Consider the following 25396-nt stretch of genomic DNA (forward strand, 5'->3'; position numbering starts at 1 on the left):
CTCACTGCAGAGCCACGTCTATAAACTCTGACTCTTCTGTTGTAGGAACATTTTACGAAATTTATAGAGGCAATTAGTTACCGTATAAGTAATTTCTATAAAGGATTTTTTCCTGTCTGCTTCATCTGGTTGTGGGGCTTCATCATCTTTCCTTTCTGAGTAGGCACATGATTTTTTGCCGCCACTACAGTTTTACAAATGCTCTTTCTAAGCCACAGCCTTTGATAAATGATCCGGTAGCAGCCTTTAGCCATGGATTAAAACCGAGGCACACACATGTCATAGAACTGTGTTTAGAAAAGTGTGCTGTGACTAACGAGAAGCACGGTAAGCGGCACAGCACTGCGCACGCTTTATCAGCGCTCACGGCAGTTCACTCCTCTTGGGGACACAGCTCCTGCGCAGCTCACCAGCCAGAGCACATCATCCCACAGCACCCTTCTTCATCTCGGCTTTCTGTGGACTGCAGTGCTATTTTGGCCCTGAAAGGGAAATATGTTAAATGCTTTGTGGTTTTTTTCCTTTCTGCATGAACAGTAGGGCGTTTTTCCCATGCTTTGAGATTTTGCTCAGAAAGTGAGAATTCAGAGTATGAAATGAAGTCAAACATTCCCGCCTGGTGTCCTGACTTTTATCGAGAGCTCAGATAAAAGCAGCACGCCGTCATGAAATGGGAGAATGGGTTGTGGCTAAAAATCAGTGATTAAAAGATAGTTATGAAGAATTAAATTGCATGCTGAGCAATGTCAATATCATACAAGAAGCAAATTTTCTGTCAAAGAATAAACATGATTCAAAATTTATTTTTACTGAAAATTTTCAATTAGATTGGCACTCGAGGTCTTCAGAATATTTTGGTTTCAATCCTTTTTCTTCCAACCAAAGGCTTTATCCAAGCTGTTGTCGATCTTAAGGCAAAATTTGAAGAGCAGCACCATTTTTCTGGGAATGAGACTAATGAGACAAACACCGAGTTAGCCTTATGTTTTTTCTAGAAAAAGGTACTCTATAAATAAAGAAATGATAAATTCGTTCTATGTGCTCAATATTTCTAACGTCTGGCAATAACACATTTGGCATCCCATGTTATAAATGGGGGAAATGAGTGACAGACCAAGCCATTTTGTGAAAGCCCAGCCAGCGGTGGAGGCAGTTACTGGAAGCAGACAGTTCTAGTCCAGGCATTACTCCCAGTGTACCATCCCAGGAAAATTTTTGAAATTTCTATACCCAACTATAGCTTAAGACGTATATTAGAGACAGAAGTGGCCAGAGAAATGCTATTCACCTAGATTATTAAAAATTAAAACCACTCTTTCTTCATAATTCGGTACATATAACTGGATTGACTGCAGGAATACTAGCTAAAGGACTGTTTTTATTAAACTTTCCTGCAGGCATATGGCAAAGGAAAGAAGGCAATGCTAGAAGATGAGTCACATTCTTACGTTTTGAAAGCAAGAAAGTGTTAAGTCAGAGGCATGATTACATAAAACTTTTTGAATTGCATCCATGATCTTGCTGGCTACATACTCCGCATCATAAACAGGAAGAAAAAGGTGGTTTCTGGTGAAACAAGAAACAAAGCATTATGAAATTAAAAAAATTTACTTTTGAGATGTATTCTAACATGGAAATAATTTAATTAAATAATTTAGGAATTTTCCCCCTTCCCCTCAAGTAGTCTTGAAAAGGAGTCTCCAATCCTCTTTGTTCCTGCTATCATCAAAATAAATTGAAAACACTTTGGTGATGCTGTGAATTTTAATGACTTTTGTGCAAGCCCTGCTCTGACCCTAATGAAGTTAATGCCCACAGTGACTGCAGCATTGAAAACTTCCAAGCTAAGCCATAGTATATGCTGTTCTATGCATAATAGTTCTGCCCTCCGCACACCTCTTCCTTTTCTACTGTAGATGTTGAGGTGACAGCTAAAGACCAGGACCAGGCCTGTTTCCAGCCAGGAGAAAGGCTGTGCTCTGCATAATATATACTACGACAGGATGGCGAATGGTGGAAGCAGGAACAGAGCACTGAAAAACCAGGACCACTGGTATTGCACTACTGCAATGGCTAATTCGGTGCCTGCAGCCTCTACCATCAGTACAACAATACAGCAACCCACCAGATACTACCACCACAGCTGTTCTCACTCAGATAAGTACAGTACCTGCTAATACAATTAATAATGACAGGTCACGGGTATCCCAACAGCCAGAACTGTAATCACTGCACTAAAAGTACTTGGGGCAGCGAACCTCAACAGTGCCCATTCTAGTGACAAGGTTGCCTTAAATATTGCTGTGCATCCCTGACCATTCCTTGACTGCGAGGTTGTTATGCAGTCCCTGTTGCACATCAGTTACTACTTGCATGCAAAACTTGGATTTCTTATGTCAAGAGACATAGTTGTGTGTGCCAATAGGGCAAAACCACTGAGTTGAAAAGCAAATCAACCTTATAATAGCTAGAGACTGAATATGGCATATCTAGTGAGTAGTGATTATTTTTTACATATGAAATAGTACAGGATCTAAGTTTTACTTATTGGGTTTGAAAAGCTTTAGCTAACTCAGTATTAATAAAATAAGGGCAAATGATTGTGGGTTTAATGCCTTGTTTTCCTGCATGATACAGTTCCGAATCTAAGGCTTCCATCGTTCCAATGATTGCATACTTACTTCCAGCGTAATCTGAAAAGTGAAGAAAGAAGAAATATCCAAAATATGTCAAAGCACCACAGTTAAGTGTTGTATACAGAATTTAATGTTTTGCAATACTATTTAAACCCTGATATTACTTAGTTATATAATTAGCAGTCTTGCAATTAATATTTTAAAGATGCTGTGCATCTTTAGTTAGCTGATGCTAACTCTGAAAGTTAATGGCTCTTCCCATGATTGATGCACGGTTGTCTAAGGATAAGATTAATCCTTTCCAGAGGACTTTTGTTCAGTGCACTATAGAGAGATATAAGAAGATGAGCTTATTCAACATTTTATGTACATTTCCAGATACTTATATACAAGCCAGGCATTCTTTCAGTTCAGAATGTCTTCACCCTTTAGTATCACAGCTTACATTTCAGTAAGAACTATTTCTAGTGGTAAAAACTAAATACCCTACTTATAAATGCTCTTCAACCTATTACTACTTCTGATTTACCCTGCAACTACAATACCATTTTGTTTGCCTGGTAAGACTGAATTTGTCTGATTTTTATTGTTTGGTGAACGTATGGAACTCCATGCTTGGACATAATAAAAATTTGCCCTCACAAGGCCCTGTGCAACCTGATCTAAGTTGGGCCTGCTTTTATTTGGGGGTATGGACCAAATGAGCTCCAGAGATTCCTTCCAACCTAAATTATTCTACAATTTTGCAACTGTAAGAACTTTATTTTAATATAGGAATTTACATGTGATTTCCTAAGGCTTTTTCAAATGTGCGTGAAAATAGTTGTCAGATACAATGAAATCCAATTTTTCTAAAAGAGTAACTTCAAAAACTGGCATCAGAGACAGTTTGTTATTCTTCAGGGTTTCACCCATAGTGGATGATGCAACCATACGACCTAAAAATGCATAGCAAAGGTGTAAAAAGTTATAATGCATGGATGGGCAGGTCCACTGTCATAAGCCTTGCAGTTAAATGATGAAAGCTGGCCGTGACCTATTATCAATAACAAATCTGACCCAATGATAACAAGTGGCAAATAAACACTACAGTAACACTGTCAATCAGCAGAAGAAACAAGAGATACTTATTACACTGAAGTTCACATTCTCATAGGGCGACCTAAGAGATACAATCAGGATGTCAGAGGGGCTTGAGGAGAGACTGGGCAGCAGACCCAGGCTGATGAAGTAGTCAGGACTGTAGCAGACAGCTCTCCTGAGGGAAACAGCTGAGAATATGGAGCTATTAAATAGCTTAAAACACAGTTCATTCAAATTAATTTTAATGAAAATTCTGCCAAAATGCCTTCTGGACCTGAAAACCATTTTCCAGCTAAGTGTATAGTTCCAGGTATAACCCAAGTATGTCTCAGGACTCTGAACATTCATCTGCAGAAAACCTGGCATGAGGAAGTGTTAGACAACCTGTGTGCAGGGCTGCCTCCCACTGCACACATGCCAGCTGTATTGTCCTTCTTCTGTGGAGATAAGACAGGCTGCAGTCAGACAGTAAAATCTGCAGTGAGCTCTCCGTGCCACTCAGACAACAGGCCACCATCATCCTCTTCAATACACCACCACCTTTCATATCTGCAGGCTCTTCCTGAGTGTTCAATATGTCAGTATAAACTGCTTAAGCCAAGCATTTATGAGATCTCCAGGAAAAAGTTATTAGCATGTAGATCTAATTTGTAATGGCACTTGACGATACTAACCTGACATTCTGCAGACTCCCAACAATCCTGCTGCACTGTGTCCACATGTCCATGTGTCCACAGTTACGGGTCATCATGGCTGGAAGAAAGGCCTTGCAACTCTAAGAGACATATTAAAAAAAACCCCTTTATAACTAGACATGCCAAAAATGTTGCATTCCAAATTAGGCTTTACAATCCAAATTAGGCTTTACAATCCAATTTGCTTTCTGGGGCTTCAATATACAAGAAGCCCAACTAACCTTCTATCTCTGTAAGAATTTATAAATGAGAGACAGCATCTCCTTGAATGACTGCCCTCTCTCTGAAGATCTGTCAGCATTAAAAATCGTGTTATTAAAAGCAGCAAAGTTTGTCTTGTTCTCTGCCTCCTGGTTCCTCACGGTTTGAGTCCTCTGACTATTACCAAAGATTTGGTACACAAGAGGGAGCTAGAAGTCAAGACATCAAGGGGAGCTCAGCTGTCTGTGGGCCCTATTTGTTACAAACCGAACTGCCTGACAACCCCAGCACCCCAGACCACCACTGTGGGTGATACTAACTATATAGGAGGACGCTAGTGTTTTATGAGGGGGAAGATAGGGAAAAAGACAAGAACAGTAACAAATTTTTTTCAATAGCTGAGATGCGCTGCAATGTCTGTTTGACTCCAGATGTGTGTGCCTAAATACATGTTTTTTTTGGTTGAGGGCCCATGGTCACTGTCCTCCTGCCCTATGTCTCTTCAGACCTGTCAGGAGGAACACCTCTCCCAGTCCCTTTGCCTCAAGTATTTGGAAGAATGATGCACTGTGGGCTGGGAAATGGTTAGAGGACTTCTACCTGCAATGATTTTCCATTGAGAAATGCAATGTAGCGAGGGAGTTGCAATACTACATTTTTCCCTGATGCTGGGCATATAAACAGCCCTGATGCTCAGGCATATAAACAACAAATGCAAGAGGGGGTAAGAGTAATGCTCCCTCACAACAAAACCTCGTAAAGGTCAACTTCAATAACGCAAATAACAGCAAATTCCTTCAGAGGTATGAAAACAAAGCAAAGATCATACATACTATCCAGATTAGTTTTTTATGTACATTAAGCACATGGTGACAAGGAATGAAAGCACAACCTGAAGACTGACACCAACATGTGCAGCATAGAATCACAGAATCATTTAGGTTGGAAAAGACCTTTAAGATCATGAGTCCAACTGTAAACCTAACACTGCCAAGTCCACCACTACACCATGGCTGTGCCTCCCCAAATGCTACAAGTCTATTAGACAAAGCCTTCTGATGCCAGCAAACAGAAGGAGCAGGAAATCACATGCCATTATGTCAGCACTAACTTCAGCCACAGCTGTTACAGATAGAGCTTGTTTCACGATATGGTTGCACAAACTTTTGATTTACCAGAGTGCCCAGGCAGGTTTGTGTTAACATTACTGAGACATAGTGGGGAGACTGTCAGTTTGGTGTGTCTCCAATTACAGGATGATTAAAAAAATGTATCTTCCCCCATTCAAGGCCCTTCCCATCCCTTTTCCAAATTGGGTTCCCCAGGTAGGTGCCACCATGGTGATTCTCACACTAAAATACTTGCCTGTACCTTTCGGTCACCCAGGAGAGAAAAAAATACATTACCCAGACTTGAGAGAGGAAGTTGACTCTTAAGGTCTTTTCAAAATCTGCATCTGGAACGTCACAAAACTTTTTCCCAAGCAGTATGCCAGCATTATTGATTAGAATAGTAACATCCCCGACTTCTTTTCTAACCTGAATAAAAAAAGGATAAACAGAAAGCTTTAGAAGGTATCCTTGCCTCTTGCGCTTCATTTATGAAAATGGTTAGTGATATTTGCCATTATTTATCTCTCTACTGGAAATGTAAGTACATAAGAACTGTTGTACTGCATCAAATCAAAGGTCCATCTAGCCCCATAGCCCTTGTCTCATGGTGGAAAGCAATAAAAAAAGGACCAGGACTCTAAGGTTTCCTCCAGTGTACTCCTCAACTTTTCACGCTCTGCAGCTTAGGATCATCCTGAGACAGATAAGGTATCTATATCTTTGTATTTAATATATCCCAATGATTTTTTTTTCCCCCAAGAATTTGTCTAATTGCTTCCTGAACTCAAGAATACCACAGGAACCTAAGGTAATCAGTTGCAAAGCTTTAGTGTGCACCGTGAGCATGCTTTAATTGCAACCTGAACATTTCTTGTCCCCTATTTCTGGTATTGTGGGAATCTGTATTCCTCAGCCAAGCCTGTTCAACCCCTTTTCCAGATCATTTCTACTGAACGGGAAAGAATTCAGTGCAGATCCCTGGGGGATACCAATCCTTGGAGTACAGAAGCATGTACCATGAAATAGATAGATAACATCACTTGGAGAGAAGGCCAAAATCACCATTAACTCCATTTGGGTTTGTTATAAAAAGATTCTATTCCATGATTTGCATTTATATCAAAGCAGATGGCCAAGATTTACTTATAGTATTAAGAATCAGGCTCACTGCAGAGATTTCTGTGCTAGAGGCAAATGGGTATTTGATGCCTCAAAACCTACAGAATAATTACAAAGACCTAAAAATCACAGATTTGCTGCCACCTGACAATTTGGAAATAGGTGCTTGGATCTGATGCCCCAACACGTGACCTTCCTTTGGCTCTCCCAGGGAACCTTAGTGTTCAGTGAAAACTTGCTTGATACTCCTCCAGCTGTGTCAGGCTTTCTCCTTGTCACAGACAAGCAGGGCCCACATACTAGCACCTTTCCACCTGCACAAATGAATGCAAATCTAGACACTGCCGAGTATGGCAGGATTACCCAACTCTTCCTTTGTGGGACATATCTGTATATATCTGTATATTTCTCCCCACTCATACCTTTTAACCACTGTGTCGATCCATATGATGATCCTCTTTTTCATCACATGACAACACAGCAGCATTTTTTTGAATCTGACTTCATTTGAACTGTTTACTCACTACCCCCAAAAAACCATGGGAAGCCTGACTTCCATTTACAAAAAGTCAAGCTGATTATACTCCATTATGTATTTCTCCAGGTGTCTATTAATTCTTTTCTTTATTATAATTTCCACCGGTTTTCTGTATGACAGGTTTGTAGTTTCTTAGAATCATAGAATCGTTCAGGTTGGAAAAGACCTTTAAGATCATCGAGTCCAACCGTTAACCTAGCACTGCCAAGTCCAGCACTAAACCATATCCATAAGCACCTCATCCAAACATCTTTTAAATACCTCCAGGGTTGGTGACTCAACCGCTTCCCTGGGCAGCCTGTTCCAATGCTTGATAACCCTTTCGATGAAGAAATTTTTCCTAATATCCAATCTAAACCTCCCCTGGCGCAACTTGAGGCCATTTTCTCTTGTCCTATCACTTGTTACCTGGGAGAAGAGACCGACCCCCACCTCTCTACAACCTCCTTTCAGGTAGCTGTAGAGAGCGATAAGGTCTCCCCTCAGCCTCCTTTTCTCCAGGCTAAACAACCCCAGCTCCCTCAGCCACTCCTCATCAGACTTCTGCTCCAGACCCTTCACCAGCTTCGTTGCCCTTCTCTGGACACACTCCAGCACCTCAATGTCTCTCTTGTAGTGAGGGGCCCAAAACTGAACACAGTATTCGAGGTGTGGCCTCACCAGTGCCGAGTACAGGGGGACGATCACTTCCCTACTCCTGCTGGCCACATTATTTCTGATACAAGCCAGGTTGTTATTGGCCTTCTTGGCCACCTGGGCACACTGCTGGCTCATATTCAGGTGGCTGTCAACCAACACCCCCAGGTCCTTTTCTGCCTGGCAGCTTTCCAGCCACTCTTCCCCAAGCCTGTAGCATTGCATGGGGTTGTTGTGACACAGGTGCAGGACCCAGCACTTGGCCTTGTTGAACCCCATACAATTGGCCTCAGCCCATGGATCCAGCCTGTCCAGGTCCCTCTGCAGAGCCTTCCTACCCTCAAGCAGATCAACACTCCCACACAACTTGGTGTCATCTGCAAACTTACTGAGGGTGCACTCGATCCCTTCATCCAGATCATTGATAAAGATATTAAACAGAACTGGCCCCAACACAGAGCCCTGGGGAACACCACTTGTGACCGGCCGCCAACTGGATTTAACTCCATTCACCACCACTCTTTAGGCCCAGCCATCCAGCCAGTTCTTTACCCAGCAAAGTGTACACCCGTCCAAGCCATGAGCAGCCAGTTTCTCCAGGAGAATGCTGTGGGAAATGGTGACAGAGGCTTTACTAAAGTCTAGGTAGACAGCATCCACAGCCTTTCCTTCATCCACTAAGCGGGTCACCTTATCATAGAAGGAGAACAGATTGGTCAAGCAGGACCTGCCTTTCATAAACCCATGCTGACTAGGCCTGATCACCTGGTTGTCCTGTACGTGACACAAGCTGGCACTCAAGATGATCTGCTCCATAAACGTCCCCAGCACAGAGGTCAGACTGACAGGCCTGTAGTTCCCCAGATCCTCCTTTTGGCCCTTCTTGTAGATGGGTGTCACATTTGCTAACCTCCAGTCAACTGGGACCTCCCCGGTTAGCCAGGACTGCTGATAAAGGATTGAAAGTGGCTTGGTGAGCACTTCTGCCAGCTCCCTCAGTAACCTTGGGTGGATCCCATCCAGCCCCATAGACTTGTGTGTGTCCAAGTGGTGTAGCAGGTCGCTAACCATTTCCCCTTGCATTATGGGGGCTTCATTCTGCTCCCCGTCCAGCTCAGGGGGCTGGGTACCCAGAGAACAACTGGTCTTACTATTGAAGACTGAGGCAAAGAAGGCATTAAGTACCTCAGCCTTTTCCTCATCCTTTGTCACTATGTTTCCCCCTGCGTCCAATAAAGGACTCTTTAGCCCTCCTTTTGTTGCTAATGTATTTGAGATTTGATGTATTTGAGATTCTCCTTAGCCCTCCTTTTGTTACTAATGTATTTATAGAAACATTTTTTATCATCTTTTACGGCAGTAGCCAGATTAAGTTCTAGTTGGGCTTTAGCCCTTCTAACCTCACGACATCTCTGTAGTCCTCCTGAGTTGCCTGCCCCTTCTTCCAAAGGTTATAAATTCATTTTTTTCCTGAGTTCCAGCCAAAGCTCTCTGTTCTGCCAGGTCGGTCTTCTTCCCCACCAGCTCGTCTTTCAGCACATGGGGACGGCCTGCTCCTGTGCCTTTAAGATTGCCTTCTTGAAGAATGTCCAGCCTTCCTGGACTCCTTTGCCCTTCAGGATTGCCTCCCAAGGGACTCTGTCAACCAGTCTCCTCAACAGGCCAAAGTCTGCCCTCTGGAAGTCCAAGGTGGCAGTTCTGCTGACTCTCCTCTTTCCTTCTCCAAGAATCAAAAACTCGATCATTTTGTGATCACTCTGCCCAAGACAACCTCCAACCATCAACATCACCCACAAGTCCTTCTCTGTTCACAAACAGCAGGTCCAGCAGGGCTCCTTCCCTAGTTGGCTCACTCACCAGCTGTGTCAGGAATTTATCTTCCACACACTCCAGGAACCTCCTAGACTGTTTCCTCTCTGCTGTATTGTATTTCCAGCAGACATCTGGTAAGTTGGAGTCCCAAATGAGGACAAGGGGTAGCGATTGTAAGACTTCTCCCAGCTGCTTATAGAATATTTCATCTGCCTCTTCATCCTGGTTGGGTGGTCTATAACAGACTCCCACCATGATATCTGCCTTGTTGGCCTTCCCCCTGACAATCAAAACACTCCCTAACATACAGGGCTACCCCACCTCCTCTCCTTCCCTGCCTATCCCTTCTGAAGAGTTTATAGCCATCCACTGCAGCACTCCAGTTGTGCGAGTCATCCCACCATGTTTTCATGATGGCAACTATACCATAGTTTTCCTGTTGCACAATGGCTTCCAGCTCCTCCTGTTTGTTGCCCATGCTACGTGCATTGGTGTAGATGCACTTCAGCTGGGCCACTGATCCTGCCACCTTTTCGGGGGAGGAAGCTGTAATTCCTATGTGACCATTCTCAGTTGCTTCTGTGGTTTCTAACACATTCATAACCCTTGTGTCTTTGCTGCTGCATGGATCTCCATCCCCTACCTCCACTGAGATAGCAGACCAAAGGACCTCACTAGCACATAGTCCTTCAAACGTTGGCATGCCATCCTCAGGGTTATCTCTAGCAAGCCTGGTTTTATCCCGTCCCTCTTCAAATCTGGTTTAAATCTCTTTCAATGAGCCCTGCTAACTCCTGTGCAAAGATCCTTTTCCCCCTTTGAGGCAGGTGTATCCTGTCTGTCGCCAGCAGGCCTGGTGTCGTGTAGGCCAACCCATGATCAAAAATCCCAAAATTCTGCCGGTGACACCAGGCTCGGAGCCAGGTATTGATCTGCTGGCTCTTCCAGTTTCTTCTCGCATCATTCCCTGCAACTGGAAGGATAGAGGAGAACTCCTGATCCCTTAACCAGTTGTCCCAAGGCCCTGAAGTCTCTCTTGATTGCCCTAGGACTTCTAGTTGCAACTTCATTGCTGCCTGCCTGAAAAATCAATAATGGATAGTAATCTGAGGGCCGTAGCAGGGTAGGAAGTTTTCTCTTCACATCTTTTACCCGGGCCCCAGGGAGGCAGCAGACTTCCCTAAGAAGTTGGTCCAGTCTGCATATTGGGCCTTCTGTTCCCTTCAGAAGGGAGACTCCTATGAGAATGACCTGTCTTTTTTTCTTTATGGAAGCAGTTTTGATGCAGGGCGTAGGCTGACTTAACCTCGGCAACACCTCCAAGCTAGATGAACCACCATCCTTGTTATTGTTCGGTTCCACTTGCAGAGCCTCGCACCTATTATGCCAGGGCACCTGGGAAGCTGGGGCAGTCACAGAGGAGATGCGCCTGCTGCGCTGGGCAGGAACCCGTCGCCATCGCCCCCTATCCCTTAAGTCACTGTGTTCAGCCAGGCGGAGAGGGGATAGGAACCCTCCGTATCACGCGTCCTGTCTGCCTGTTGGGCCTGTCTCAGGGAAGGCAGGGTGCGATTCCAGTAGTCCGTCTCTTTCTCGCACTGCCTGATACTTCTCAGCCTACTCACCCCCTCCCGGAGCTCTGTCACTAAGCGGAGGAGTTCCTCTACCCAGGCGCACCTCCCAGAGGTGTGCTCACTGCTGCCGGCCGGTACTGCCGTAAGAGATGGGCACAGCCTGCAGCCTGGCACCTGGAGCAGGTGCTCTGTCACCGTGGTGGGTGCAGAGCTTAGAGAGACCATGGCTTTCTGCCGGGTGGATACCATTGCTCCCTGGTTGAGCCGGCAGAGCTTCAGCGCCCTTCCTGCACGCCCTTCTGCGCAAACTGCTGTGCAATCTGCCGCGCCATGCCCTTGCTGCCACGCCGTGCCCTGTCTGCCCGCCCTGCTCGCTAGCGTGTCCTGAGGGCTTCTTTTATACGTGGGGGGGCTTGGCTGCCATTGCTGCTGGTCCTGCCCTGGTCTCGTCAGCCGCTGTCGCGCGAGCTGCGGGCTCCTGGTGGCTCTGGTGTCCTCTCAAGTGCTATTTAAAACTGGCATATTTGCTGCTTTTTGTTCCTTGGACACCTGTTGTAGCAAAATACCCCCCATGCATTGCTAGCTCATGAGATCCACGCCTGATTTCCTTCGGAATTCCCAGGTGGACACTGCCTGATCCTGAAAATTAGTTGCTATTCACTTCATCAGTTTATTCTAAAACCTCTTCTTTAGGGACTTTGATGATCTGATTTGCTTCCTAGAAAGAAAGCTTCCATTCTGGGAAAATACCTGTTTTTCTGCAGTGAATATACCAAATAAAAGCAATTAATTTAACTTTTCTGCTATTTCTTTACCTTTGGTGTCCAAGCTCAAGATTTTTCCTATTACCAATCAAAAAGTTGCAAGTATTTCCAAGAGTAGAGGAGGCCCCTGGCTGAAAAACTCTTGATCTAAAAAAATTTCGGGCTCCACTGTTTGATTCATACAAATACCTACAAAGATGTTGGTATTGTTAACAATAATTTAACACCTCAACAGCAATTCCTGAATTTGAAACAGCTCTTTGGGTTTCTGCTTGTAGGTCAGTCTGTGCACTTCAGAATACTCTCTGCTGATACGGACACAGCAAATTGTGCAGGCTGGAGCCCTGTGGCTGATTTGGTTAATGTGTTTGGAGACTGAGAATTACTTGAGTGCACAAACCAAACATTTCGAGACTCTGCTAAACTAAGAACAAACAAATAACTTCAAAACGTTCAGCATCAACAGGAAAGTCTAACAGAAAAATTACTTACAAAAGGCTTAAACTAATCATTTTGGTGCATGTCTTTGCAAGCAGCAGGTAGCATTTATGGGAATAGGGATTTAATGCCAATTTAAAATGTTAATTTTAAAGACATTTGATCTTGGCAAATTCTAAAGTGAGGTTTTTTCTTGCAAAAAGAGGATTCTAGCAGAATTGCCATTTGATTTATAGTATCATTGCAAATAAAGTGTTACATCTGAAGTACTGACCACAAGTTGCTCAGACTGATTTTTCATCTTGCTGGGAAGTGATAACAGATATGAAGATTGTTGAAATTACTGGCATTCTTACTCCAAAATTGCAGGAGTTGTAATCAATGTCTTACACAGTGAGGATCACATCATCTGTACCGCCCAAGTAATTGGCAAAGATCATCCTCCTTGCACACTGCGTGTTGGGTCAGTACAGAACGCTCAACAACTTGCTCATCTCTGCAGACATGCTATTATAATATGATATATCCTTGCCTGCACTCTCCAAGTAATACTATGATACTACTTGTGGTTCTTAACATCTACAACCAATGGCCCCAAATGGACATTTTTTCTGTGCACTGTTAGTTGGCTGTGCCCCAAATGCTGCTAACAAATATGGGTGAAATAATACCTTGTTGACTGCAAGCATGAGAATTGCAGTTACAGATACTTACAGATACTGAATCCAACTTACTCTTTAGAAGGCCTTTTCATTGGGAACATTTCTTGAGGAAAAGTACTTATTTCAAACTTTCATAGCCATATTCAGAAAGAATTAATCTGTTTTGGTTAAAATTAAAAGCAACAACCACAAAACAAATAGCCCCCGCTGACAACTCATAGAAAATTAATGTTACATTTCAAGGCTATTCCAAAACAATCCATCAACATTCACATGTCATGAAATATTTTAGCTAATTTCTCTGATGTATGCCTTCAGAAACAGAACGTCAAAGATGTGACTTGGGAGTCATGTATGTAAGTACATATACTGAGAATTTAACAAAAGAAGAATTTATCCTTGGATGAAATGGCAGAGTGGGTAACTGGATTATAAGTGAGGTTATACTGGGAAATATTTTCAGGCAGTACGTAGTTAAAGGACAAGTAAAAATTAATAATGTTAATTTAATGTCCAATTTCTGGACTCTGATAATAATGATAAAAAAGTTTACAAAGGGTAGGTCAGCACAGCAGAATAGTCTCATTTAAAATGGAGTTCTCTTCCTTACTTTCCAGCTGGATTGACCAAAAAAATAAACTGAAGCTCAATCATCAATTTGGCTGGAGACCAGCCGTGTCCTGATGGTATTTCTGAAACCATTACACTCCGCATCACCCTTACAGAACTACAGTTTTCTAAACAAATGGACAAAGAAAAGGACCCTCCCCTTACAATTTCCACCTTTTTAAAAAAATTTTTTTTATTTCTTGATATCTTAAAGGAATTTTAAAGCCTAAACAAGCTAATACATGGAGCTAACCTCTGCTATATGTTTTACCATTCTCTTAATCTAAAAGAAGTTACCACCTCATAACAAAGACTGGAAATGGATAAATCTCGACAGCAGAGATTAAACCCAGTTACTTTATTGTAAACATAGTTTAAGTTCCACCTAGAAGCTACTTGTCAAAAAGAGAAAGTCATTGCCCTACATGATTACTTCCCTTTAGTGAATAGTACGGTTCCTAAAAAAAAAAAATTCAATAGGATATACTCTTAAAAAGAAGCAAAAAATCAGAAGCAAGAAGCCAAATCAGAGGCCAGAAGCTGTATCTTACCTTGTCTGCCTGTTCATAGACCTCCTCCCTATTGCTGCAGTCACAGTGGTAGGCAAACACTCGTTTAGCTCCGTTTTTTTGGGCTAATCTGCTTGTTTCTTTGTTACCTTCTTCATCAGTGTCCCAAAGAACCAAGGTTGCTCCCAAAGGAGCAAAGTTCAAGGCAATCCACCCTCCAATCCCATTTGCGGAGCCAGTAATAAGCACTATTTCCCCAGCAAAAGTTTTTTTTGCATGGAGGAAATATGAAGAAGATGAAATTCTCAAAAAATAAAAAAATTAATAATTTCAGGAACTGTAGTATCTTCAGGATGCTTCTGAAGTTGAACGTGATTTTTCAGGCACGAACACTGCTCTTCTGTTATACAAACCCAGAAATACAGTATGTTGCTGGCCCTTCAAAACGCTGAGGTACTGACTAAAAAAAGAGATTGCCTTTCAAACAGCTATTTCTTTCACATTGTTCTGCTGTGCAGACACAAAATATAACTAAAGACTAGTTTTGTGAAAGCTGCCGGCTTCTTACTAGTAAGATTAAAGCAAGGATCTTCTGCTAGATCCTACACGCCAGCTGCTTTGTTCCAGAGTCCTCACCTTCCATCTAGGTTTTTATAAAGGTTTAGCAACGTGCGTTTTATACGTGTATGTCGTGGCAATGGCTATAGCGTACTTTGTTTTCATTAGCAAGGTGATACTAGTGGAACAAAAAAGCACTGAAAACACTGGCGCGGTCTCAACCTTAGAAAGGACGGTGTCCTCCTTAGCAGAAAATGCGATCTGCTGTTTCAGACAGCAGGCAACAAGAACGTATCCACGCCGTGTATATTTTCCAGTGCCGAGTGGCCGAAATCACAGAGCGTATTTTCATCTGTGAGCGAGTTACCCGCCGCACAGCAAAGCAGGGCCCTCTGAGTTGCCAACCTTGATTTTTATCCGGCACTCAGGCCATGCCCGTTCCTTCCCAGTACTTCGGCCGGGAACCGCAAGGCTCAGGAGAAGGAGTCCCCCCCACCGGACCCAGCCCGCGGCCTCCCGCCCCGGGAGGGCCCGCGGCCGTGCCCCCGCCACCTGGCTCCCCGCCTGTCCCCGCAGGGCCCAGCGTGCTCTCCCTCCGCGGGCCGCCCCGGCGCCGGCCCCCGCAGCCGGCGGGAGCCCCGCGCTCACCGCCCGCGCTGGCTGCCCCGCACCGGCCTGCCCGCCGCGGCCCGGGGGTGACCCTGCCCGGCCCGGCCCGGTCCCGGGGGCTTGGCTCCGTGCGGGGGCGGAGGCGGCCGCGGCCGCGGCGGCCCGGGGAGCCGCGGGGTGCGCGGCTGGGGCCGGGGCAGGCGGCGCTTCGCCGCCGGGCGTGTGCGTGGGACCGGCGGGGAGGCGGCCCGGCGCTCGGGCAGCGGCTGTGAGCGCCGCCGGCTTCCCAAAGGCGTCTGTTGGGCGGCTCCCTCTGCTCCCGCGTCACGAAACCGTGCTGCTGCGTCACCTGCCCCCGCGCCCTACCTGCCCCAGCCGGGAGCGCGGCATCGCAGGTTGGCGGCTCCCCTGGGACTTGAGGAACCGCCTGGGCAGGGGCTTGGAAAGCGAGTGCTCCTTCCGTCCTCTGCTGCTACTTCGTTGTAGCGATGAAGTTAAACACTTCTTACTTTGTACCATAAATTACTGCTCTCCCGCTTGCCCACCTGCTGGAATGGGAGTAAAAAGGGAGATGCTGATCGTAAGTGCCTCCCTGGAAAACAGTGAAACCACCTTATTAGCATTGTTTCACATCTTTAAAATGACACTTGTGGTTCCTCAGTTTTCCATACATACATCATCCAGCTTTAAAAACACGGTCCCGCACCACTGTAGTGTCAGCATTTTTTTTCCAAGATGGAATAGAAAGCCATGTTCCTACTTAGGCCCCTAAGACTGTGCTTTTCCTGTTATGTTCTCAGCTTGTCTCAATCACCGTGACATCTTCCACACACTGTTTATGTAAAAAGGCAAATGAAGAGACCGCTACTTATTTGCTGGACTTTGCATTTTGAATAAGTGATACTAAAGGTCTTGTTTATCGCCAAGTCACAGAAGGAAAGCATTTGAATAAAGTCACGGTGCACTCTGCTCCACACATCTATGTTGTAAATGCAATTCAGATTACAGTTTATGGGGAATCATGGGGCATTTTTCATTTCAGCTGAAATAAAATGGTAGTACACGTAATTTGATGTAACTTACACCAAGAAATACGGTGGAAAATTCTACGCTGTCAGTGCTAATAATAATTGTATGGAAGTTATGTACTTCCATGCACAATTAACTGTTGCATAGTCTATTTAGATCCCAGCAAAAGGTGAAGCTGAAATACACCCATTGAGGCTGAAGGCAGATCTCAAAGCCTCAGTGAACCGCGGTTCCAAACAAGGTGCCAACCAATGCAAAATAGGTGGGTAAGGTAGCTCCAAGTGCCTTACGCTGCAATCAGTAATTACATGGCAAAAGCAGCAGGTTATGGGAAAGGGAAGGTGAAATGATTCAGTGATGAATTCCTGGTTATGGAACAAACCAGAGGAGATGCTTGTTTATTAGACCAACATTTCAAGGTAAACCGCATCGGTAAGGCATGGTGTTGCAACCAGAACTTTGCAAACTGCAAGGTAACAGGAGGAGCCTGTTTCCAAAGCACGTGCTTATGCAAGCATGTAAACACTTAACTTCCCTGCTCTTACACTGAGCTGACCTAAGGAGCAGCTAGCTATCACTCCATAAGTAGTCAAGATGACAATGATGATTAATAATTTAGACACCTAAATTAGAGGCTTCGGTGTGGTAGTGGAGGGTTACAGCTCATTGCTAGCTTTACATAAAGAGCGGACACGGTAAATGACAAAGGACTTGGGGGATACACAGCGTATTTAGGACGGGTCACGTTCTGCTCACCGCCAGCTAGATTTGATGGCTCCTTTAGAGACTTGTTTAGCATTTGGCAATCATGTGTATGTGTGGCTTTTTGTCCCAATTTTGTCCCAGTGTTTCAAAATGTTGAATTTTGTTGTCAAACAGAAAGTTACTCTTCTGGCTGCTGTATGCACAGTAACTAGCCCCAGACTTACCTTTCCCTGCACTGAACTTCAAATGGCTTGTCCCAAAAGCTCCATTTCATAAGTGATAGTAAAAATACAGTAATGAAATTGTCTACAGTGTTTGCATAGAAAAAAAAAATAATGCTACATCCTGAGAAGCCATGCATGCAGTTCTATGAGAGGTGTTTTTATTATTGACCTTCCAGTAACAAACCTTTAGATGGCTGGCATTAATTTTAATGATAACAAAGCTATTAAATATATGAAGCAGGGAAAATGTACCAATAGATCAATTTAAAAGTTAAGGGTACCCCACTAACAAGATCAAGAACAGAAATAACCACACAGCTGAGAATACCTAAAACTGACAGTACACCTGCATCTTTATGCATCTCTTGTATATACTTCATGCTAGGAGAAGTTACAGCAAGCATATCAAATTAAGCCTATCAAGCAAGTCTATCACAATAAATCACTGTCCTGCTTTTTTGACTGCACAAGAGTTGGTCAAACACACATGCTAAAATCTACCCATGTAGCGAGGGATTTGGCTGAGGTTTGTTCATGGTGTAAATCCTCTGGCACACTTGCAGTTGCCAAGGTGATAAAGATGATGCAATATTTCAGTACAAATATGTTTGTTGTGATACACCCAATTGTCAAAACTGCTTTAGTCCATGCATAGTAAATGCAAGCATAACTCATTTTATCGTCCTCTCGATAGTAGGTAGTAAAGATTAGATTTAGAGAATTACCTCCTGTTCTCAAGCCAGCTGGACCTTTTGAGTATTTTTGGTGGTTACACGTTGACCAACATCTTCTTGTTACTGAGAATGTGAAGAAGCTTACTTGCGAAGCGGTGAGGCAAATGATACTGAAATGCATCTTGACCTCTGAGCTGCAATATATACTTTAAATGTATATTAATATACTTTAAATGTATGTTATTAATTACTAGTAATTATTATATTCCACAGCTTTTTATAAATGGTTATTAAGTGTGTATCAATATATTAATAAGGCGTTCGAATATTATCAGCATGTAAAACTTAAAACTCTACTGCCAAAAAGAAAAAAAACTGATTTAGTAGAACAAGATTACTTTGTTAAAGTGATGGATGAATAATTATATTACTGGGCAGCTGAATGACTTGTGTTTGTCTTTTTAAAATGTAATATAAGCCACTCACATGCTGCGAAGAGATGTGTCAAACAAAAGCTTTGATAAATACAGACAAATTAAGTGGTATTTTAATATTTTCTGACAAAACTCATTTCTGGAGACTCTAATAGTACTTTAGATCTCTGCTGAATTTGTGGAAGAATTTTATTTCAGACATTCAAAAGTAGCTTGATATTATATCAGTGCTAACAATTAATGTAGTTGTGCAGATTATGTGGTAAAAAAATTTGTATTCATATATTTGGAGAGACAAAAAAAAATCCAAATATGCCTAATGCCTACAAAAGGTGAACTATTCAGCACCGATAAGGACTGGTGAGGAAAAGGAGCTCTCTGCAGGTCACCAGTATTCAGTGATGTTAGTGAACTGATATTATTAGAAGAAAAAAGTCCAGGTTTATAAGGACCTGGACCAGAAGTTTATAGCATCTGTCTGTGATACTGAATTTAGTCATGTGATTGACTTTTAGGAGTAATCCAATATGGGACACGAGATGAAATATGGGAATCTCTTATTACACAGGACATGCGGCAACCTTAACTCTCCAGTCCTTCTTTAATAATTTCAGCTTTCAGAAGGGCAGGGAAAACTCAAATTGTCTCCTAAATGTCTGTGTCAAAACATACTTTTGATCCATAGAGGTCAAAGGTATGAAATCTCACCAGATAGCTAAAACTTAACCTAAATGAAATCTAAGTAGTAGTTTTATTAATTCATCAAAAGGAAATTAAATCCTTAGCACAAACTTAATGTATCCTTTGAATCTGTGCATATTGTTTCTAACAGCTTTGGCCAAACCTCAGGACTACAACAGAGCACCCAGGAGGGAATACACTCTGCAGTGAACCTGTCATTTCTACTTCAAGATGAAGGTGATCAGGGATACGAGGGAAGAGGCTGAAAAGGAGTTCCAGCTCACAAAACTTGGATCTTGTATCCTGAATCAAAGCATCCCTTGCTTTATTGCTAAGGAATAGTAGGGAGCTCCTTTCCTATGTTTTTTCTTTTCTTCTAATTGGTTCAATAGACTTCATCACACAGTTAGCCAAATTAATTTAATTTCCAGTCCAAGTGTGGAAGTGAAAATTATGAGTTGCTGTATCAGATGGCTCTTGCAATACTGCTGGGGCATGACCCAGGAGATATGATAACTATAGGCTACTGTACCTATGGGAGGATTTGTATTTCTCATAGGCATTTAAGACTTTTAATACTGTAAAGAAAATCCTCAGCTATTGAATTTAAGCCATCCTACAGTGAGCCTACAGAGGTATTGTGGCTCAGACCTCTATAGCTAAGCAGGGACCCCTCAGCAGGCCTGTGCATGCCACAGATGTTTTCAAAGCTGTTGCTCATGTGCATCTGCATCTAACCCTGCAGGTGCTTAATGTTCTGCCCATTGGTAATCGCAATGTCGGTCAAAGGGCAACACCACTCCATGACTGAGAAGGTGCTTGGAGTATACGTCTAGCCAGCACCAGGTTTGTGCTCCTTGTGATCCGGCGGTATCCAGATGTGGTATCTATGATAGTAGTCATAGCTGGCGTAAGTTCCCCAGGGCACCGATGCTTGTCTGCTGCTTCACTCCAAGGAGAACACACGGCTGATGGTACCGTTCCTGAGGAAGAGCACACAAAGCACAGAGCCTGGTGTTATTGTGCCTAAAGACACTTAAAAATTTAAGCTGCAGAACCCCTAGAAATGTGTGTCCTTTGGAAAAAAGCTACTGTTGACTGTGCTGTTCACAAGGAAGAAGCCAAGCATCTTGGAGACAGGTTTAGGCAAATGAGCAGAGGACAAAATGATAAAGTTTCCTCTTGTATATAGGCAGGTCAAAAAGAAAACTCTTTGCTTCCCAGGGTGACATGTCCATATTCCCCAGGAGGAGGAGCTGGGGAGGAGAATGATGTCTTCTGTAAGTTAGTCAGATGTACAAAGTCTTTTCTTATGTAGTCTGAGCAGTTCTTTCTATCAAACAGTATTCCCTGTCTCCCAGTTAACTGAAAAGACTGAAATTATTTATGGCTATGGCACTATATATTCTTTTCTCTCTTTAACCCTTCTTAGCTTGAAGCAATCGGGCTATTTCAGTAGGATCAGTTATTTATTTGCATGTGGGTACAATCGGACTTGAACATAGTCTTAATTAATTTGCCTTTCTTTTTGTATACTGAAAAAATGGGTTCTCACATTAGTGACAGTAGTGCTGAGGATGACAGAGGTGGGTTCTCTGATCTTGTTGAGCCTGACTGAACAGTACCCAGTGTCACTGTGCTGCTGTAGAGCCTAGTAGTGATGGGTAAGGGGAAGGAAAGATGGTATTCCTGCTCAGGAAGGACTTTAATTCTGAGATCAGGGACTCTCGACTCAAACAGTAGTGAGATAGTACAGAGCAGAAGGCAAAGGGGAGGTGCTGATGGGCGCCTGGGCACTTGGGCAGACAAACTGGTTTTTTATAGTAGTTGGAGCTTTCTCAAGGCATGACATGATGCATCTAATGAACATTAGCAATCAAATAGTCTGAAAATCACCAAACAGAGAATAATGATGTCAGGAAGCAGTGCAAGCAGGAGATCAGAACAGCTGGAGTGTATGAACAGTGCCAGAGAACCACAGAAGATCTCAAAGCTGTGCAGGAACTGGAGGGGCAGGTGTCTTCAATAGTCAGTGATATTATTCAAAAAATTATTTCCTCTACGCATTTCTCTTTAGTTACTGCTATGTCCCTTTATTTTGCCTCAGGTTAAGGTTAGTTACTGATTTAATTGCTCTTTTCATTAAGATATTGAGAAAACTGAATGGTGATGGTATTCACATTTACGTGAAGAAGGTAGAGGAGTAGATATGTTGGCATGCTGCCATCTTTTTTGGCCAGGCCTCACCAGTGACTTTAGCCTTTTGAGGGCCCACAAGGTCTGGTGCTGGGGCAGTGAAGGTTGGTACGTTTAAAAGGCATTTGCGGGTGCTATATGTTGTGAATGGTTGTGATGGTGTGAACAGATTCATTTTATGCAGGGCTGGTGAAACTCTTTGAGTCTAAGGGATCACGGAACAATTCAGAAGGAGAAGCTATTGCTTCTGAACCTCTTAATCTAGCCTGTTTAAGTAATTTTGGTCTCAGTTACTACAGAGAAACTCGGTATGATGGATACCTGGGAGTGAAACACCTCTCATATCTTGAGTCTGCTGATCCACAGCTCGGTGAGCAAAGTTTAAGCATGCATGGGCTCCCATGGAAGTTCTGTGCTTTGACTAGTTTCTACTGCTTCTGTTCAGATGGAAGCTGACAGTTTTTTTTTTTTTTCTGGCTGATGGGCAAAGAATGAGTTAATCACTTTCTGAGAATGACTTTGGCACATTAACTTGTTGTTAGCTGTCATAGCATGACAGCTATGCCGTATTAACAACAAATAAAAAAGATATTCTTCTTCGGAATATTTTTCTAGATGGAGAAATGTGGTGCAGTTGAAATTTCAGCCCCATTTCCCACCCTTGCCAGCTAGTTATTTGCAGAGATGAAGATGCAAATGTAGAGAAATGTGAAAGTTGCACTGTAAAACCCATTTATACTGCAGGTCATGAATGAAAAATGCTGGTGTATATGTTCTAAGAAAGGCTTATGTGGCTTATCTGCCTCAACTGCTTTTATGAGAGAAATTCACCTATTATTTATACTGCTGCTGCCATTGTCTTCTGCTCATGAGAGAAAGAAAAAGCATTACCTGAATAAGTGTTTTAGAATATTTTCCAGAGGCCTTAAGTCTAAGAGTTAAGATGCGGATTCTCATAGGAGCGTAGGAACAGTTTTCATAACTCAGTGTCCTGTAATTTTATATGGATTGGAATTGAGATGAGCTCTGATCAGAGGTCTGCACACAGATCTCACCGCAGACTTGGAGTGCAAGTCAATGCATACATTTAAATTTAGTAGGAAAATAAAGGGTTGATAGGATCTTTTGCAAAGAGTCACTGTTGGGCTAGAGAAGACTGGCGAGAAAGGGAGTAATGGCAGAAAGGCAAGAGGCAAAGGTCACGTATGCCCTTGTATACCTACAGACATGGATAGCTATGGAAAGGTTTAGCACTCGTAATCTGTGTACAAGGATATGCCAGCCTTCTCCTTGAGGAAGCAGTGCCGTGCTTCTAACTAATTATTTAGCAGAGTGATGTGCTTTTGTGATGACTGTTTAACCTTGAGAGATTTCATTCCATGGTTTCAGCAAGGATTACAGTAAATGCTCAATTTAGGTAAAGTCACAATCTAATTAAACAAATTCAGTCTAAATCCCTGCTGGGCCAGTAAAGATTTGTCTGTCAAATACCTCTAAGCATTTTCGTTTTCTGTAGCGACAGTTAATTGGATATGCAACTGTCAGTTTAAATGCTTTAAATGAGGCTGATGGGATTAGTAATTGAATGCTCGGATTAATGATTTACAGCTGGCTTTGCTACCCTGTTCATTGCTTACAGCTATGTTCATGATAGCTCCCTACCCTTATCAGGTGGGTGGAGTAGTGGTCCATAACTGCAATATTAGTTATGATATTATGACATACAGTTATGATACAGATATGATGTGTTAATCAGTGCATTCCTGTTGATATGTATAACTATTTTTAATCCTGTGGGAAGCAAAGGATTATGATCAAAATATTAAAAGCAGAAAACCTAAAAATAGCCACCTAACCTCCATAGTCAGGACTGGAGGTCTCAGTCATTCTCCAATTAGATGTACACAACTGTCTTTCACAGTTTGAGTTAGAAAGCAAACCTCAGTGTTGTGGGTGGTGAAATTACAGCCAAGGCTGTGAGTGGAAGCTGACAAAGGGATTTCTCCAAGAGGTGGCAGGAAGAAGAAAAGATGAAGTCTGTGCACTGCCGAAGTGGCTGCTCTTGGAGAAAGACACCAGACTGCAATGCTTACTCAGGTAGAGGGATCTCTTTGGTGATGCTTGAATCCCCCACCTTGGTGAGAACTGAAGAGAAGTATGAAAGTTTTAAGACTCTGATAGGGAAGTGGTTTCACTGTTCTCTGTGTGACTTTTTAGATCTCACTTCAGTGTTTTAAAAGGCCAGAAATGCGGTATGCTCCTTGGGGTTGTCCCAGAACATTACTGTAAATAAAATGGGTTTCAGGGCCAGCTAACCCGTGCTAGGAATTTCTTCATTCTCGAAGCAACCTAGGGTCAGGGAACTTAACCATTCATTTGCCTTTTAAGTTGCAAATTCTGGGATGCTCCTTTTGGCATAAGAAGGAATCTTGCTGTTTGCGTCCAGCTGAGCTCTGTAGTGCTTGAGGAAGAAGGCTGTACAGAAAACTTTCTGTGGCACTCAGATATATGCATGAACTGTGGAGTTGTGCTATGAATTTGTCATTTTGCCTTATACGTAGGCCTCCAAAACCATCCTTAATGACAGAGAGGCCCTTATACACCATGCATTGAAAACTTTGGTTCTTGTTAATTGATTTCCCTTCAGAATTAAAATGAGCCAGTGCATATTTAGAGTCTATGCTGAACACAGTTTAATAATACTTATTTCAGTATATTAAATTAGAACATGTTTCTGTTCTTATAAATATTCTATCTTGGGAAACATTATCTGAAACAGCTAACAACACCGATGTCATAGTTACTTGTATTTATGATACGGTTATAAACAATTCTAAAGTAAATTATTATAATTATTTAGAAATAATTACAAAATAATTATTGTAATAATAATTTTGTAGTTATTTATATTTATTGTATATCATACTACGTATTCATTTACCAGAAAAAAACCCCAGGAAATTCAAAGTTATGCTCTGCATATTTCAGCTCATAGAATGTGCCAAGTTCATCTGAGATGTGGGAATGGCACTATGACCTTTCCTCATTATCCCAAGATTTAAGCTTAGGTTTTCAGGCAAAGCTCCAGCTGCATGCAGTTTGGTATTCAGAAATCATTGTATTCATCAGCTTCTTTCTCCCTCATGATCTGCTCCCGTATGTGAACTCCATTTGGTTCAGGGAATCCTTTTTTTTTTTTGCTTCCTTCCTCTAAGCAGTTCCTATTAAAAAGCCCCACTCATCCTTGCCTCAACCTCAACTAGACTATCTTTTTCTTCCTTCTGTTCCTCAGGCAGAGGCATTAGTCTCTTTGACTGGTCTAGACCCTTCCACTATTCATTGTTCATATTCAGTTTTTGTTATACTTACTCAGTATTCAGACCAGTGATACTATCTATATTTGATCATACTCTGGAATATTGATCACCATGTAAAAATGCCAAGGCAATGAAAAAAGCCAGGGGAAGGAAATGTATAATCTGGGTTTTGGTCTCAGGATGACATTTCTTCCTTCAGAATACACTTGCAATTAATTTTCTTTCCAGACATCAGGCTTTCCTCCTTTCTGCTTTTATTTATATAAAGCAATACCACTGTTTCAATAATCTTCCAATGAAGTGACAGTCCTAGGAATATATTGTAAGAGGAAAATTAGGGGACCCTTTCAGAACTTGGACCAAGAGTGAGATGCCCTTTTTCACCTCTCAGCCCAGTAGACCCTATCTTCAAACTTAGTTTTGATTTGTGATTTAGTAAAGTGGACTTCAGGAAACCTTGCTTGATTCACTGGCACATTTTGAGCTGATTTCATCTGAAATGTTAATTACTGAGAATGATAGAACACTTTAGTGTTAGAGAGCCCCTAAGTGATGGCATAACTGAAAGTCGTAAGTTAAGA

General features: G+C 42.6%; 1 pseudogene; it reads right to left on the reverse strand.

The window, feature by feature from the left end:
* Window positions 1-860: 860 nt before the first annotated feature.
* LOC142406516 (epidermal retinol dehydrogenase 2-like) lies at window positions 861-15945 on the reverse strand (annotated as a pseudogene).
* Window positions 15946-25396: the final 9451 nt, after the last annotated feature.

Source organism: Mycteria americana, chromosome 2, assembly GCF_035582795.1.
Source record: "Mycteria americana isolate JAX WOST 10 ecotype Jacksonville Zoo and Gardens chromosome 2, USCA_MyAme_1.0, whole genome shotgun sequence".
In the NCBI taxonomy this organism is placed as follows: Eukaryota; Metazoa; Chordata; class Aves; order Ciconiiformes; family Ciconiidae; genus Mycteria; species Mycteria americana.